Here is an 18,990-nt window from a genome sequence, read left to right as displayed (position 1 = left end):
CCAGGCCAACTTGGACTGTAGTGTGAGACCCTGTTTCAGCTCTTCCTCCAAATATAAGCCTTGAATACATGGAAAAGCATGTTTTTAATCCTGGTGGCCCTACTCTAAAGTAAGCTTTATATCTTTAGTATTTATTTTTTTATTTTATTTATATTTGTGAGTCAACCTCAGTGAGTATGTACTAATGAGCACATGTGCATTCCCCAGCTGCTATTAGACACACTCAGCTATGAGATGATGGTTTGGTGTACAGGCTGGGCCCAAACTTAAGTCCTGTAGAAGAGCAGCAAGTGCTCCTAACCACTGAACCATTCCTTCAACCCACATATTTTCATAGGTGATGGGCTGTCAAGTAGACTACATGCTGAATTAACCATTAAATTGAGGGTATATATAAATGTGAGGAACGTCTACTTAATTTAAGGGGTGGGAGATCTAATTCATTTTTTTACTGGATGTTATTTGTATTTACATTTCAGATGTTATCCCCTTTCCAGCAATATCATTCCCCTCCCCTTCCCATTGACTCCATGAAGGTGTTCCCTTTCCAGCGCCTTGGCATTCTCCTACACTGGGAAAATGAGCCTTCACTGGACCAAAGTCCTCTCCTCTCATTGATGCCAGATAATGCTATCCTCTGCTTCATATGTACCTGGAGCCATGGGTTTCTCTACAACTCATTGGTATTTTTGTCCCTGGGAGCTGTGGTGGGTTTGGTTATTTGATCATTTTGTTCTTCCCATGGGGTTGCACACCCTTTCAGCTTCTTCAGTCCTTTCTCTAGCTTCTTCATTGGGGTCCCTGTGTTCAGTCTGATGGTTAACTGCAAGCATCCTCCTCTGTATCAGTATGGCTCTGGCAGAGCCTCTGAGAAGGCATCCATATCAGGTTCCTGCCAGTAAGTACAACTTGGCATCAGCAACAGTGATTGGGTTTAGTGGCTGCATATGGGGTGGAGTCCCAGGTGAGACAGTCAGGCACTGAAAAAGAGCATTTTCTAGATTGATACTTGCATCTCATGTTCCTGAATGATCTTTTCTCCAATCCCTGCTCCTCTACTTGTCCCTTCCTTTCCTCCCATGAGTGTTTTGTTCTCCCTTTTAGGAAGGACTGAGGCATCCACCTTCTGGCATTCCTTTTCTTCCATATTGTTGAAGTAGGAAGACACATTCTTAATCCTATGGCACGAAGGTTATTATGGTTAGAAAGGATAAACAGAAGCTGTTAGAGTGGTCTTTACCAAGGAAAGTACTGAACCCAAAACATCATTACGTAAATCCACGGAGAAAATACAGAAATTAGTGCCATCAAGGACTTAAAAGGTGCAAGAACCACATTTCCCTTTTCTTCTCTTATCTGGTCAGTACAGAAGATAGATGGATGTGGAGAATGACAGTCGATTATCGAGAACTCAATCAGGCAGTGACTCTGGTTGCAGTTACTGTAATAGCTGTGGTGGTCTTATTTGAGCCAATTAACACATCTCCTGATACATGAGATGCAACTATCGATCTAGCAAATGCCCTTTTCTCAGTACCTCACTATATGGATCACCAGAGCAAGTTGCTTTCAGTTGGTAAAGACAGCAGGATACCTTTACAGTTCTACATCAAGAATATATTACTCTCTAGTCCTCTGTCGTAGGTAGAAGCGATCTTGATCTTCCACAAAATATTACAGTGCGGCACTATATTTGTGACATTATGCTGCTTGGACCAAGTGAGCAGGTAGAAACCACATTGAACTCATTGATAACACATATCCACATCAAAGGATGGGCAATAAATCCCAGAAAAATTCAAGGGCTTCCTACCTCAGTGCAACTCCTGGGAGTCCAGTTGTTTGGGGGCATACAGAGATCTTCCTTCTAAGGTGAAGGATAGGTTATTGCACCTGGCTCTTACCACCTCCAGAAAAGAAACACATTTGGTGGTCCTATTTGGATTCTGGACATAGTACATTCCTCATTTGGGTGTGTTATTCCATCTCATATACAAAGTTTAACTATAAGATTGTCTCTCAAAGGACATTGCCACATATTCTAGATTCATAATCAATTTCTGGTTGTACATGGGATAGTAATATCATGTTAGCAAAATTATGACCTGGTTAAATATCTAATATATTTGCAATTTTATGTGGGATAGTTATGTTTACACATAATTATGACCTGGCTATTGTCCTCATTTGGAAATTAATCACAATGTAAGGAGATATGATTGTGTGTCAAGCTGACATGGGGTAGACGTATGGTGTCTATTCTTGGTTGTCAACTTGACTAAATCTAGAATTAACTAAAATCCAAAAAATAGAGGGGGCACATGCATAAGGAATTGCTTAATTTGAAGTTGGAAGATCTTAATATAGGAGCCATTACCATCCTATATATGACTTTAACAGCATTATTTGTGAGAGGGGGGAAAAGACCCCAATGTGGTAATTTGAATAATAAGCCCCCCTAAGGCCCATAGGAAGTAGCACTATCAGAAGATATGACCTTGCTGGTGTAGGCATGCCTTTCATGGAAGAAGTGTGTCAGTAGAGACAGGCTTAGAAATTCAAGTCTATTCAGTGTGTCGCAGTCTTCTACCTGATATAGAACTCTCAGTTACCTCTCCAGCACCATATTTGCCTATATGCTACAATAAAGTTCTAGTCATCTCTTGCTATGTATGGTTAACATTGATTGTCTATTTGACTGCATCTAATTTTAAGAGGTGAGCCTGTTGTCATGCCTGTAATGAATGATTTAGATTACATTATCTTTTGGACATGTCTGTGAGGGATTACCTAGAATAGGTTCTCCTTTGGGTATACTTGTGATATATTATCTACATTAGGGTAATTGAAATTTCATCCTGAATTTACATGTCACCACTCTATGGGCTGATGTCCCAGGACTCCACACAAAGAATACAGCCAAGCAAATACAAGCATTCATCAATGCTTTCTTCCTGCCTGGGGAAGGGTGATCTGTGGCTTCAGTCTTCCATTGTTTTGACTTCTCCACAATGATGTATTACCCTCAAACTCTGAGTCCAAATAAACCTCTCCTCATGTTTCTTCAGTCAGAGTAGTTTCCTGAAGCAACTGAAAAAGTAAATAATAAAACTATGTAAAAACCTCCAAAAGCAGCGTCTTCAAGTAAAGTAGATTATCATGTCTCAAGTTTTTTTTTTTTTTTTTTTTTTTTTTTGTTTTTGTTTTTTGTCAAGAGTACATTATTGGTTCAGTTCTTTGTATATTTGTTGCTAGGTGAATGCAAAAGATGAGGTATAGATGAGCCATCAGGAGATTGCATATCTATTGCTCATTTTTACTTTATGGTTCTTCTATTTGACTGGTTTGTGTCACAGCAAGGTGGACTTAGTTTAGTTGGGTAATTCACTCAGTAGTTCAAGCCTTCAACAGTGAGCATCAGAGAGACATAATAGAGGCCAGTGGCATCCTGGGACCTACCTAGAACCTGACAGAGTTCCATATTCCCATGGTGAAGGCTGTTGCTGAGCTCAATCAGCATGGAAGGGTCTCCTAAGTTTTGATGGAGACATGTCAAAAATTGAGGAAATCTTTAAATTGTTATATTTTATGATAGCCATTAAAATGTATTATGTTACTAATTATTAGAAATCAAAGAAGGCAATGAAGATGAGTAATACAGTTTGGATTCTGACTATAAGAAAATATCTGAATTTTAAAGACAATTCTTCACAGAAAGAAGAGCTTCATACAACAGTGAAGGTATTGAACCTAAATAAAAATCTTCTCTGGGAAGGTTTTTGAAGATGGACAGGGATTTATGAGTATCATTTGGAAAGGTTTACACAAGCTGTTGCCATTTTTATAGGTCTATTGTTTTTAATCAACCTTAGAATAAATTGAGCTTCATGTGACTAGAAAGTAAAAGAGTTAGTAACAGAAGTCAGTTGAGGCCACAGGGAAATCAAATCTTGGGGAAATCAATTGTCTAACGAACTAGATGTGATGAAAGAAATTAGCAAAGAAAAATACACAGACAGTAAACAAGAAAGTAACAATGGGGATGGAATTTAAAGCATATTCCAAGAAATAGAGAGTGGCCATTGTGCATATGAGTGGAATGATATGAGTGATGTGACTGAAAATAATGCCTATAGGATCCTATGTTCAAATGCTTTGTCCCCAGCGATGGAACTACTTGGTAATGATTAGGAGGTGTGGCCATGTTGGAGAAGGTGTGTCATTAGGGATGCACTGGGAATGGGCTTTGGCATTTCAAAAGTCCACACCATTTTAAGGAGCTCACTTTCCTGTCCATGTCCCTCTTCCCATCCCTTTCTCTCTCCCTTTCCTTCTGTCTGTCTCTGCTTTTGCCTGTCTCTCTGTCTCTGTCTCTCTGTGTCTATGTCTGTGTCTGTCTCTGTTTCTCTGTCTCTGACTCTCTCTTTCTCTCTGTCTCTCTTTCTCTCTCTCTCTCCTCAGCAACTTGTTGATAAGACTTCTCAGCTACTGTTCCTGTGCTATGCCTTTGCTGTTGCCTTGCTTCCTCCAATGACAGTCAGGGCATCACTCTCTGAAACTGTAAGCAACACCCCCCCCCCAATTAGATGCTTTCTTTTATGAGTTGAATTGGGCAGAATGTATCTTTACAGAAGTAAAAAGAGAAAAAGAGTAACATACTACAGAAACTAGACACCAACAAACCAAATAACCCAACTAAAAATGGAGTACAGAGCTAAACAGATAATTCACAACAGTGGAATCTCACTTAAAGCAATATCCAACATTCATAGTCATCAGGGAAATAAAAATCAAAATGACTGAGGTTCTACACATCAGAATAGCAATGATCAAAAACCCAAGTGACAGCATATGCTGGCAAGGATGGGAAGAAAGAGGAACACTCCTCCATTGCTGGTTGGAAAGAAAACTTGTACAACCACTCTGGAAATCAGTCTGGTGGTTTTTCAGAAAACTGGGAATAGTTCTAACTCAAGATTCAGCTATATCACTTCTGGGCATATACCCAAAAGATGCTCTACCATATCACAAGGACACTTGCTCAACTATGTTAATAGCAGTTTTATTTGTAATAATCAAAGACTGGAAACAACCCAGATATTCCTCAGCTGAAGAATAGTAATAAAAACAATTGTAATAAAAACAGCTATTAAAAACAAGAACATCATGACATTTGCAGGCAAAGGGATGGCCCTAGAAAATAGCAACCTAGGTGAGGTAACCTAGACCCCAAAAGAAATGCTTGGTATGTGTTCAATTTTGAAAAAATATTGGCCATAAAGTACAGGATACCCTTGATATAATCCACAGACCCAAAGAAGCTAAATAACAAAGAAAGCCCAAGGGAGGTAGCTTGAATCTGACTCAGAAAGGGAAATAAAATAGTCATCAGATGTAGATGGGGGGGGGGGAACTTGGTGAGTGGGTGGGGAAGGGCACAGAGGCAGGGAAGGAATTGAGTGTTGGGAGAGTGAATGGACTTGTCAGAAACTTGTGATGAGGAAGCCTCTAGGGATTCTTTGAGGCTTACATTAACTGAGACTTCTAGCAGTGGAGGTATGAAGCTTGAAGTGGCCAGAGCCTATAGCCAGGAAGGACTCCCAGTGGAGGGATAAAGATACCAACCCACCCACCAAGCCTTTGACCTAAAGATTGTCCTGCCTACAAGAAATATAGGGACAGAAATGGAGCAGGGACTGAGAGAATGGCCAACCAAGGAGCATCCCTCCTTGAGACCTATCGCATGCCCAAGAGCCAATTCTTACAATATTAATGATACTTTGTTGTGCTTACAGACAGAATCCTAGGATAACTGTCCTCTAAGAGGCTCTACCCAGCAGCTGACCAAAATGTAGAGACCCACAGCCAAACATTAGACAGAGCTGGGGGAGAATTGTGGAAGAGTTGGGGAAAGGGTTGTGGGACCTAGAGAAGATAAGAGCTCCACAGGAAGATTAACAGAGTCAACTAACCAGAAATCTGAAAGGGTCCCAGAGCCTGAACCACAAACCAAAGCACATGCATGGGCTGGACTTTGCCTTCCCCCACATAAGTAGCAGATATACAGCTTATTCTTCATGCAGGCCCACCAACAACAGGAGCAGAAACTGTCTCTGACGTTTGCCTTCCTGTAGATCCTGTTTCCATAATTGAACTGCCTTGTCTTGCCTCAGTGGGAGAGGCTGTACCTAGTCTTGCAGTGACTTTATGTTTCAGGGTGGGTTGGTACTTGGTGGGGGGTGGGGTGGGGAATTCCCCTTTCTCAGAAAAAGGGAAGGGAAGATGGGAGATGGGCTGTGTGAGGGGAAAATGGAAGGAGGAGGACTGCAATCAGGATTTAAATGAATGGGGGAAAGGTAAGGTAACCATTTACAATAAAATTAATGAGATTATTAAATTCTTTTATCCCCAGTAGTTGGGATTTCAATAAACTATTAAAGTCTTTTATTTTCATAGATATCTGTTGCAATAAATATTTAAAGGTAATAAACAGTGATAGCTCTAAAGATCTTGCTCAGTGGTTAGATGTTCATATTGTTCTTACACCAGGGGAGAGTTAAATTCTAAGCACCCACTTTAGGTGGCTCACACCTAATCATAACCCTAGCTCTTGGGGTATCTGACAGCTCTGACCTCTGAGAAGAACTTCATAAACACACATACACACACAGACAGAAACACACACACACAAACACAAACACCAATAAAATAATAAATAAAAATGACAAAATACGTAAGTCACAATTGAAGTAACAATTTTGTTATGGAAGATCAACTGATTGAGGTGTTGTGTAACTATAATATTTAAAATTTTAAAGAATAAAAAAGTATTTATATAACAAGGCTAACTGAAAAAGAACATAAAAGTCAAAACACTAATATTATTATTTTGTGAGATTTAAAAAAAAAACCCAGTAATCCCCTGAAACTGAAAATATCATAAATGACAATGTTCTTTCTTAGGTATTTCTTAGTAATTTGGTTTAACATTCTTTACATTGTCATATAAGAAAGAGTTAGCCAAGTTACTGAATGTGGTAGCAAAGCCTGTAATTTAAAATTTAAAGATGTTTATGTTTTAGTTTTCTAATCAACTGGTTTATAAATCTGAAGACACTTTAATGTGTTTGAAGAACGTTATGCAGTTGCACCCATTGAAAACAGCACATCCAAACCTTATCAACTCACCATCTTGTTTCAGCCAACATGAATTCCCAACTACAGTGCTAACCCTACTAGAAATTCTCATAATTTATAAAGACATATGGTTCAGTTTAATACCTTGTAACCACAAAACCTACTAATGCCCTTCTTTTTAACAGAGTGAGAGTGAATAACTGTTTATATACTTTGCCCTTAGCATGTGGCAAGGAAATCAGGTCTGCAAAAACTCACATTTAATCCTCTTGCTTTTATCTCCTAAGTGGTGGATTACAGGCCTATACTACTGTGCTTATTCTAATCTGAATTTAGAGTCTACCAATATTAAGTAACTTACTCCAATACCCAAAGCCATGTGGTGATTCCAGGAACTTCAGATATCTTTTCTATGTTACCTTAGATCACCTTTTCTCTTCTGATATGGCCACTTGATCTGCCCGGCTACTATCTATCAGGTTCCCTAATATCATGGTTGTGAAGCTTGACAGTGTATCAGCCATGCACATCAGATTGTCGTACCTAACCATTAGGGATTTCATTTTAGTAGATCTGAGTTGTTGAGGTCTTATACTACTTACAAGTCTTCAGTTGCAGCTGATGCTTCCAGGTCAGGGCCATGCTTTGAAAATGGAGCTGTTATAAACCTTTCAATGCACATGACACTATGTTTAAATGTATGTGGGAGCTCTTACATGAAAGGCAGAAGGGGGTTTCTTGTTCCTTTGCACTCTTCTAAATGGTCACTGAATTTGTGCATTCAATCCTAAGGCAGCTCCTCAACTTATACCTGGTATAGTGCTAGGAAAGCTCAGCCTGCTCTATAAACCAATAGCATCTCTCACAACAGTATAGCATCTTTCCTCTTCAGGCTCAATATTACTCTCCTCTAGAGATTGCTTTCCTAGTAGATCAGAGGATACCTCACAGTGTCCTGATCTAATGTGATTACTCCTTAACTGTCAATTTCCAGTAACATTTCAAAGGCTGGAGAACTATTATAACCACAATGTAATCATAAAATGGGCACTAATGTTCTTTCAGTGACAAACGTATTTGAAGTAGAAACCATTAGGTTTCTACATTTTTTAGATACATTATTCTGACTAATTCTACTAGTTTGTGGTTTGGGCTTTATGTGTGTTTCTGCATTTGTGTTTCCATATATCACTTTTTAAAAGAAAAAAAAATCAATATTACAGCCTTGGGGTTTCTGAAGAGTTTTACAATTACTACCAGGAGGTAGACAAGATGGTCTGTAATGTTTGAGAGAAAGGGAGCTCAATAAAAGGGAAAAGCAATAACTGAAAAATTAGTCAAGTGGGATCATCACCTGAATGCCCTCATCCTTTCCTCTAGTCTTGTCTGTATTTTGAGGTGAGGATCTAGCTTGGAAAATCATTTTCCTGTGGTTATATTGAAGTGGTATTAATAGACATATTCTAGTACTTATTAGAATGTACTGCCTTTCTGTTATTATCCTCCTTTGTGTTGAATAAAAGCAGAGGGGTGACAAAAAAGTTGCCCACACAGTCTGCTTACTTTCCCACTGCCTGACTAACCTCAAAGTGAGTGTAATTTGCTGCTGATTACAATTGGTGGGGAATGAGCTGTTGCATTAACTTTAATGAGCAGCAGCAGGTCATTTGGTTATGGATGGTTCTGTGTGAAGGTTGAAGTTCAGGGTGACAGGAACTCCCTCACAGCATCCTCCTGACATTTGTGCAGTGCTCATAACAAAGAATCACTCACTGGCATAAAGCTATAGGAACACCTGAACTGCCCACTTAGGCAAGCTTTGGTATTCCCATCAAAAGTGCTTAATAATTAATTGATAAATTAGACTTTGGTACCTGGCAGTTATGATATACAGCATTAACTTAGACATGGTCTGTCTTGGAGTTAGAGGGATGATAAAGACTCTGTGTTTATTAGACTTCCTCATACTTCATGTTTAAGGGTACATTTAAACTTCAGCCAGTAAATTGAGGAGCTCTGCAAACCAATTAATGTTTTTGTTCCACAGTCTGCAGGGGAGTAGAATGGAGTGCTTTGTCTCTGAGTACAAGAAAGGTAATTTCACGTATGCATTTCCATTTTAAAACATATCAATATTTTAAGCAATATGTAGGTAATATAAGACTATGAAGAGGAATATGATGTAATGCATGCTTTATCTTACACTGAAGTGTGTACTACACCGGAGAAAATCCACATTTGGTCCCGTTGTGTGAGTATTGTCTGGCATTTCGAAAAATCTAAAAGATGGGGCATAAAAGACATAATTCTTCATAAAACCTTTTAATTGTCTAGAAATCAAAAGGAGAGGAATTGCCTCCTTCTGTCACGTTTTAACAAAGACCACTGGGTCAACGGCAGCGGTTTTGAGCATCTAACTGAAAAGGTGCACTTGAATAAAAAACAGATGTCTTTCGAAGACTCACAGCTAAAAGGTGCCCCAAGGAGAAATGCAGAAATAAAGCAGTCAATGCCTATGTCTAGAGCATCTGCTTGGATGCCAGTAGCCTAGATGTAGGTTCCCATAACCTCCCATCCTGAAGTATATGACATCAGATTAGAAGATATTCACCTATGATATCACACTGTGGCAATCTTCCCTGCTCCACTTACAAATTGCTAGCTTGCCCAGAGAGACTAAGGAAGGATCTCATCATTTGAAGCAGGTCTGACAGTTGATTTTCCTGCTTTCTGATGATGTCTGCGCTGTTCTTGTTTAGATTTTTGTCATCCAGTGTTGTTAATAAGAATAACCACATTGCACTCCTTTTACCATTGCATGCCGGGTTGTGTTTGTTTCTGTGCCTCAGCAAAGGAAGGACAGAGAATGCTGAAAATTTGACTCATTTGAACAGAATTTCCTTTAATATGGGTGTAAATGCTTTAGCCAAGACTAACTGTGGGCCAGTCATTTACATCTTCAAAATTAAATGTCTAATTATTCCCATACTAGTCTAATTGTGGCTGCAATTAGCGGCAGGTGCAGTGTTTGTATCTGCAGCAATAGAGGAATGGAGGCACCCCAAACAAGTTACTTAGGCAAAGTCTTAGGACCATTGACTGAGACCTCCACAAACACGATTAAAAACATTTAACAATCATCTTTTATTATCAGGAGGGCTTTCTTTAGCTGATCTTGATTTCCTTCTGCCATTACTCCTTCTAATTTTTACACGTTACAGAGAGGCAAATGTGGATATCTCTGCATATTTTGTTTTAATTTGAAAGATATCTTCTTACCTCAAGAACACAGCCCACAGAATCAACTGACCGAACCTCAAGTGGGCTTACAGGGATCAGGGAGCCCGTGTGGGTCTCACCTAGGTCTTCTACATATATGTTATGTTCTGTAGCTTAATGTTATTGTGAGATTCCTAATGGTGGGAGTGGGGACTGACTCTGACGTTTTTTTTGCCTGCCTCTGGGAACCTTTTTCTTCTTGTCCAGATTTGATGTGATAATATGTGCCTGGTCTTATTGTAACTTCTTGGGTCATACTTGGTAAATGTGCCTGGAAGGACTGCATTTTTGCGGGGGTGGGGGGAGCATGGATCTGGAGAAAGGGAGCTCTGGGCAGATAGACTGGAGGGAGGGGAAACTGTAGTAAGAATATGATATTTGAGAAAAGAATAAAGAAAAAGAAAAGAAGGAAAGGAGAAGGGAGAGAAAAAGGGAGGGAGGGAAGGAGGGAGATAGGAGAAAGGAAGAGACCGAAAGGAAGGAAGGAAGGAAGGAAGGAAGGAAGATGTCTTTTAAGCATTCCTAATATAAGATGCCACCACAGTGTTTGTGTCACTAGCTTCCCTTATCTTTCCTGGGTAGAAATCCTTCTTTCTGTAAAGAGAGGTTAAGGAAAATCACAACAGTTTGGCAAAAAGTCACCTTTATAAGACAAGTTCTCATGTGCTCCCCTAAAAAAGGTCAAGCCTTGTCATTTGAGAGGCACAATTGCACAATGTTCTGAGATGAGATGCCCCCTCATCATTATCGTTCATTTACATAACAATACAATTTTTAGACCCAAACATTTGAACAAGATGTCTCCATGGATACCAGGGTTGGAATAAAAAGTAATTCCTACAAGCTGTCCTCTGTTTAACACATCTATACTGTGGCATGTGCACATTTACACACACACACACACACACACACACACACAGAGATGCACAGACATAGACATATACACACAGACATACACACACAAATGATAAATAAAAATATAAAAAGTTAACATTAATAATAACAATGATAGTACTTTTGGCTTTGTGTTTATTTTAAATGGCTTAGCCATATTGTCTAATTTGAACAAGTGTTTTAGAGTTCTGCATAGTTATCTTTACATATCAGATACATATCAACTGCTTTTAAAAAGGGGAAATAAAAGGTATTGAAATGGTACTTTGATTCATTTACACTTTTGCCAAGTAGGTTTTTGTTTTTTGTTACTCCTTTTCTTGACTTTTTCTTCAAGTTTCACGTCTCCAAATAGAGCTATTTCTTAATTTTTATTCCCTCCCCATCACGCCTTTTTCTTGGGACTGTGGGATTTATTTATACTGTTGGACTTTCCGATGCATAGTTCTCATCTGCAATGGGCTGCATCACTGTAGGGGTAGAACACCAATCATGAGAGAGCTGGCTGGTCCTCCCAGCTTTCTTAGGAGGTATCTGTACAGATTGGATGTTTGGGAAGTGGTCCACTTATTACCCGACACCTACTTTCTGCCCTGGACCTGTTTCATAACAACCGAAGCTTGTTATCAACAGACTTTGAAAGGATGAAGACATGCACTGTTTCCAATTGTTTGACCTCTGACTTTCCTGGGTGACCTGTGTTTCACTGACAAAACATAGGCTAACAGCCATAGCATATTGTGGTCCAGCCATGATAGGTTTGGATTTAGCTGGTTCTCAGAGCATTTTAGTAGATCTCAAGCTAATGACGAAAGAAACAATGTAGACCCTGAGGTGAAAGGTCACCATTCCCAATTCTCTCAACTGTGTCAGACCATCTTTAAAGACTTTGTTAAATGAAGAAGTCACCTTTACAGTTCTTACCAACCAGGGATAGAGCTGTCTTGCACTTTGAAACTGTTGGCATTAATCACTCTGACATGCTGTCATAATATTTAGAAGAGTAACAAGAATTGTTTTTAACATCAATATCTCTGAAACTTTTCTAAGCATTATGACTAGTTTAAAATCTTGAGAAAAATTAGTTTCTTTTAAAATGTGGTATTGACTTAGGATGGATGTAGCCTGTCTCAGTGGGCTGGGGGTGGGAATATCCTCTTGGAGACTGGGGCAGGCATATGGGATGGGGAGCAGTCAGGGGGTAGACTGGAAGGGAAATGAAGTCTGGATTGAAAATGAACATTTTAAAAAGTATTTTAAACAGTTTGTAATAACAGCTATTCATGAGACTGGGTCTAAGCCTTGTATTTTTAGATACGTTGCATAGGCCCAATGCCTATGTAAGAGTACCATTATTTTTAAATTTTGTATCAATTTACAAATCTACAGGAGTGAAAACATTAATTCTATATCAATACAAATTCTGTACCAATGTAAGAAATTATATTCAATTTCACATCAATTACAATGATTTCTACCAACACAAGATTATGGATGCATAATGCTTTGTTTAGAAATACATTTTGTAATCCATCCCCTCCCCCAAAATACAAGATTTTCTTACAAATCAAGTTATTAAAATTTACTAAAATAAAAATAAACTTTGATGAAAATGGCAAGTCACTTTTAAAAAATACTGATTATACACATTGTAAGTACAGATTAAAATAACAGGTTTAAAACTGCAAGACACTCAGAGGTGGGAATTATATAGTTATAACATGTCCCAAAAACCTTTCTATGTTAGAAGGGTAGAAGACTCCACCTCCACAGTTAGAATCATTGAACTAAACAGAGGATTCATATGTGTAATTATGCCTGGTCATGTGATACCCATGTCAGTCTCTTACAAAATATTTTAGACTCTGAACTCAGTAGCAAATGGGAGTGAAACGTAAGATAAACCTTAACTCTTTCAAAACAAGACAGGAAAAAAATAAATAACAGTTTAAAACTAATAAATAACACCAGAGAATGACTAATCAAACTGATATATGCACATGAACATAAAAAGACCCAAACGTCATGTGAGATTTTTAAGAAATTACAATTACAATGTATAAGGAATAAATCATAAATAAGAAAGCACAAAGTACGAAAGCATACATTTATAAAGGTTGGCTATTATACGTACAGATAGACATATGAACCCTCTGTTTATGTCAATGATAAAAGTTAATGTCCTTTTTAATGGTGAGCATCTAACCTTTCCTTGAAAGATTACTAGTAAACATAACGCACTACTTTATAACAGCTCATGTTAGCAACTCCTTCACTGTTCATTCAGTCAGTAAAGTTCAGAATCTGATAAGCAGAATTTAGGAACAGCCCAGATACTTCAGTATCTATCGGTCTCAACTTCTTTTAAGTCCTTGGCTCCAATTCTAATTTCCTATGGCTGGATGATTAGTTTCCCGAAAGGATTATTCTTTTTTATTCACAAGAGACTCTCTAAGGAATCTCATTTTTCACCCCGAGAAATGAAAATCCATCTGTTGATCTTTGCTGAAGCAATGTCAAGATCTGTTTTAGTTGTTTATGCATCTTTGTAGTTCGTTTGCAAATGCTTTTCTTTGAATATATGGTGAAAAACTAGAGATGTGGATTGCTAAGATCAAAGCAATAATTTTAATGACTTTCTCCTACAACAAGTTGGTAACTCTTCATTATTTCATGACTATTTTACTTATTTGTTTAGGTAAGGACTCTAGCATGTGTGGATGTTTTGCCTGTATGTGTGTCTGTGTGCAATGTGTTGTATGTGTGTCTTTGTGCCATGTGTATACCTGCTGCCTGCCCAAGCCAGAGAGGCCATTGGATCCACTGGAACTGGAATTGCAGATCATGTGGGTGTTGGGTATATAACCTAAGTCCTCTGGAAGAACAGTGAATGCCCCAGTCCATTGAGCAATCCTTCCAGACCTTGCAAAGACTTAAATTTATTTAAGTGTCAAGAGGTGTGACATCTCCAGAGATGCCAATTTTATTCCAGGGATATAAATTTAAGCTATATTTTGAAGGCGAGCTTAGGATGCTTAGTAAATGCAGATATACTTCTCAGTGGGCTACTGCATGCCCTTATTTATTACCCTAGCCATGGAAGACACAGTAAGTATGGTAGAAGCAATGTTCACATCCCTCTTTCAGAAACAGGATATTCATTTCCTTAGTATACAGAAGTGTTGGACGCTGATGGCTCCTGGCCAGTGCATGCTGTGCGGCAAAGACCCTTGATAATTTGGTACATGGAGCAGGTACAAAAGTACCTGAAGCTTGTATTTCGTGGAAGGTAGGGAGGGTAGATATAGACTTAGCTGTTTCCTGCTTTCCCTAAGATTGACAGGAAGCTTTCCTTTGACCGCTGCTTTTTTTCCTCATCTTTCTACCAAACCCTCCTTTTCCCTCCCTCAGAAGTCTGCAAGTGCTCCAATAAAGTCTTAACATGACTGCTGTTCACTCAGAGTCTTTTCTCAAGGAAGTCCACAGGAATACAACATTGAAGCGAATCCACCAGACATCAGATGGTCCGTGAAACTTTCTTTCTCTTTTGCAAACACTGCTCTTCTATTCTGTGTATCTAAAAGCTGGTATATTCAAGTTCTGCAGATGGGCCATTTTAGTAGAACTTCTGTTAACACATTTCTAAATCTTTTAGTGCCAAGTAAAGCACCTAATACTAATTCTACTAGGCTATTGCTAGGCCATAAGATTACCGCCCTAAACAGACTTTGGAAACAGCATGTGTTGAGAGCTGAGGAGTTAATGGGGAAGACCATCTTACTGAGCACACACTAAACCATCTGCAAGATTTCGTGTCTCAGAATGCTAGTGACCGGGTGACTGCACTCTCTAAACACTAAAGGAAATGTTTCCAAAGGCAGGCGCCAAGAATGATTTGTTTTGCACTTAGTAAATCCCTTACAAAGCAGTCAGATATATGGATTGATTTTTCTGGAAGGTTTGCCCTTCTGTCATGCACACGTGGATATATGGCCCTGGAGGATTCTTCCATTTCCTGGGAAGATAAATGGTATATGATAGAACCAGTGTTCACAGGTTCTTCAGAGATACCTTAAAATTTTTTAGGAATTTCTGGTGGCTTCAAAGATGTTATGAAAAGGCTGGGAGAAAGAAATACAAACAAAGCAGTAAAAGCCAGGAGAGTAGTAAGATTTAATTGTGCCTTCATTTTAGTCCATATTTGCTTTCTGGTTACATCATTTATTCACTCATTGGTTCATGTTTTTATGCTTCTAGTTGTTCAGTGTATGCTGGGCTGGGCAAGGACTTTGATGTTATCCTTTTCTGTCCTCTATAGCAAAGTGTCCCGAACATGCCTCATTCCAAGAATCTGACCGCCTCCACCTAACACATGCCTAGATGTTTAAGAGACTCATTCCTAAAACTCATATCACACTTCTTTTAACACGTTATTGGAACGATGGAATGGAAAATCAGTTCTGTGAGAGCTTGTGGGATGCTCTGGCAAGCTATTTTATAGCACGACTTGATTTAGACCAGACAGCAAGTCAAGTGATATGACACAGCATGGAGCTCCACCAGAGGAGCTCTGTGAACCCTCTAACTCTCAAGATTGACGGTAGAGTGGCTGACCTACACTTTTACATGTTCCTCAGGAGTTCCCTATGTTTCTATAACCATGTTGATGTTCACGGAAGTATTATAATGACCTGGAAATACATGTGTTCCATATTTATTTGTACAGCTTCTCTTCTACCTCTATGATTTCAAAATAATTTCCAAAAAGATTGTGAGAATGCTCCCAGAGGCTTAATCAAAGGAGTGGAGTGATCAGTTATATCTGATGGATGAGATCCCTGCTTACTTAGGTGTGGAAAGTGTATATTTGGCTTATATTTCCATATTGCTGCTTCTCTGAGAAAGTCAGGACAGGGACTCAAATAGGATAGGAACCTAGACGGAGGAGCTGATACAGAGGCCTTTGAGGAGTGCTACTTACTGTTTTGCCTCCCAAGGCTTGCTCAGCTTTCTTTCTAATAGAAACTTGGACCAGTGTAGGGATGGAGCCATCTACAATGGCCTGGGCCCTTCCACATTGATCACTAATTAGGAAAATGCCTTACAGCCAGATCTTATGGAGGAATCTTCATAATCGAGGTTCCCTTCTTTCAGATAATTCTAGTTTGTTTGTCAACTTGACGTAAGAATTAGCCAGCTTACCTGCTATCAGGTAAATGGATATTTATTAAGATAACCCTCTGAAACAAGACTACAAAATGGCTTATAGATAAAAATGCATTCGTCTGTATCCTTTACATTAATGTGGACAAGGATGTTTTGATCCCTTATAATTATGTTTTGTCATGTCGAAGAATTACACTTTTGAGTTGCTATGGTAGACTTATGTACGGTAGGAGTGATCTGCTTGCATGTGTGATGTTGATATTTCTGTATGCTAATCAAAGAATGTTATACACGGTCTTGCTGAAGCTTAAGCTTGAGGCTTCAAGGGTAAGCTACATTCAGTAAGCTACATTTTACACCAGGGAGTTGAATCAAAGCAAGAATCAATCAATTTTCTTATATATGACAGATGTCACAGCAGATTGGGTATGGCCAACGAGCAGGGGAGCATCACTGAAGACTATAAGGACCTGATTATATATAAATCACAGTTATCTTTGCACCAACAACTTCTAGATGTGGTTTTTGGCAAGTTCTTGAAGGAAGGATATTCTTGTTGAAGCCTGAGAAACAACCCTGAAACTATCTTAAGCCTTGTTTTATGGTTTACTTTGGATGAAAGTTATTAACACCAGAACATTTTTGCCAAATAACTTAGCCTGGAGAATGCTATTAGTCCACCCATAGGTAGGGTCACTTTGTAGGTGGGGCTGGGTCTGAAATCTGGTTAATGCTCTTATACTTGAGAAGAAAGTTGGGTAAATAAGCCTAGCACTGTAATAATTTTCCACATTAAGAATTTTTAATTTAAAATGTTCATTACTTTTTGTTCCAGTGATGCTAGAGTTGGAGTCTAGGGTCACATACTCAGCAAGTTCTCTAATGCTGAGCTACCTCAACGGTAAATAGTTCTGGAGGTACAGTGAAAGTGTATGACATTATATAAACATTATTGCTCTGGTATGTTCAGCACAGATTTTTCTAATGCATATTTAAATCTTCTCCATTTAAGAGTACTGTTTTTTTCTATTCATTATCTGCTTATTACCTGTATCTGTGGCTTAGGAGACTTTTACAGAAGAGACATGGAGATTTGCAGAATTTAAAAAGTGTTACATATTGTTTAAAAAATAATCTCCAGAGAGCCCTGGTACATAAGCTTTTGAGTTACCCGAGACAGTGCATGCTACTTAAGTGGCGAGTTTGTATGCTGTGATGAGGATGACTTTTGACTTTGATGGCCTGACATATAAATAGGAGGAGGTATTTCTATTAATCCTTTCCCCATAAGGATCCTTCCCCCTGACTGCATTCAATAGCAATCTTATGAAGTTAGCCTCTCTTACAGCTCTTTAGAGAGAGCTTAAAGTGTTGAAGACAGGAAAGTTCATGAGACCTAAGCTAACAAATCTCAGATCTTTGATAGCTGGTTAGAACTTTAAAGACTAGATATTAAGAAATGAAAGAATATTTTGAAATTAGGATTCGAGTGTTAATCATTCTTTATTCTCCCAGAGAGTTACCACATTCAGCTAGTGATGAGGAATAGCTTGAATGTGTATACTTAATTACTCTTCTAATCAATGAGAATTTTAAGAAACAATGAGAATATAGCACAAAGGTTCTAAAAAAATCTGATCATAAGTGGATGCATGTGAAACATATATACATATAATATATATTACATATACATGTACATATACATATGCATATACATAAACATATACATATATACATACATGCGCATGTACATATGCATATGCATAAGCATATACATATACATATGTGTGTATGCATGCATCACATACTCATCAGATTTAAAATATTTCTAGAAATTAGTCATAGAATGGGTTTTGTAAAGAAATAGTAAGCTGAACTGTGAACTGAACATACTTTAGTGAGAGAGACCTTAATGAAAACCTCTGATATAATTAGAACTTTACTTTCTTTGAGGTAGCTTCTTGGGTGTTTAAGATATAATTTTTAAGATCCATTTACTTATATAAAACAGGACTCTCAACAACATAGCATCAAAAACACCACAGTCTTGTCTTTTATTAGTCCAGAAGGCAACTTTTACTATTGCGTCTTTGTTTAGGGGACTCCGTTATGAATGATCTTGCCCTTGGAAGCTCCAGTCACAAATATTTATTCTGTTCAGTAGGACATGCTAACCTTGCTAACCTAAATATTTTAGTGGAGTAGTCACCCAAATGTCAATTTTGGTAGAGATTGTTTCTTAGTTAGGTTTCCATTGCTGTGAAAAGATACCATGACCACGGCAACTCTTATAAGGGACAACATTTAATTGAGGCCAGCTTACAGGTTCTGAGGTTCAGTAAATGATCTTCAGAGCAGGGAGTCTGGAAGCACCCAGGCATGCATGGTGCTGGAGAAGGAGCTGAGAGTTCTACATCTTTATTCAAAAAAGCTAGGAGCAGAAGGTCATGTGGCTAAAAGGAGGGTCTCAATCTCCACTCCTACAGTGACCCACTTTCTAGAACAAGGCCACAC

Source organism: Micromys minutus (assembly GCF_963924665.1).
Source record: "Micromys minutus genome assembly, chromosome: 26".
NCBI lineage: Eukaryota > Metazoa > Chordata > Mammalia > Rodentia > Muridae > Micromys > Micromys minutus.
Note: the sequence above shows the minus strand (reverse complement) of the source record.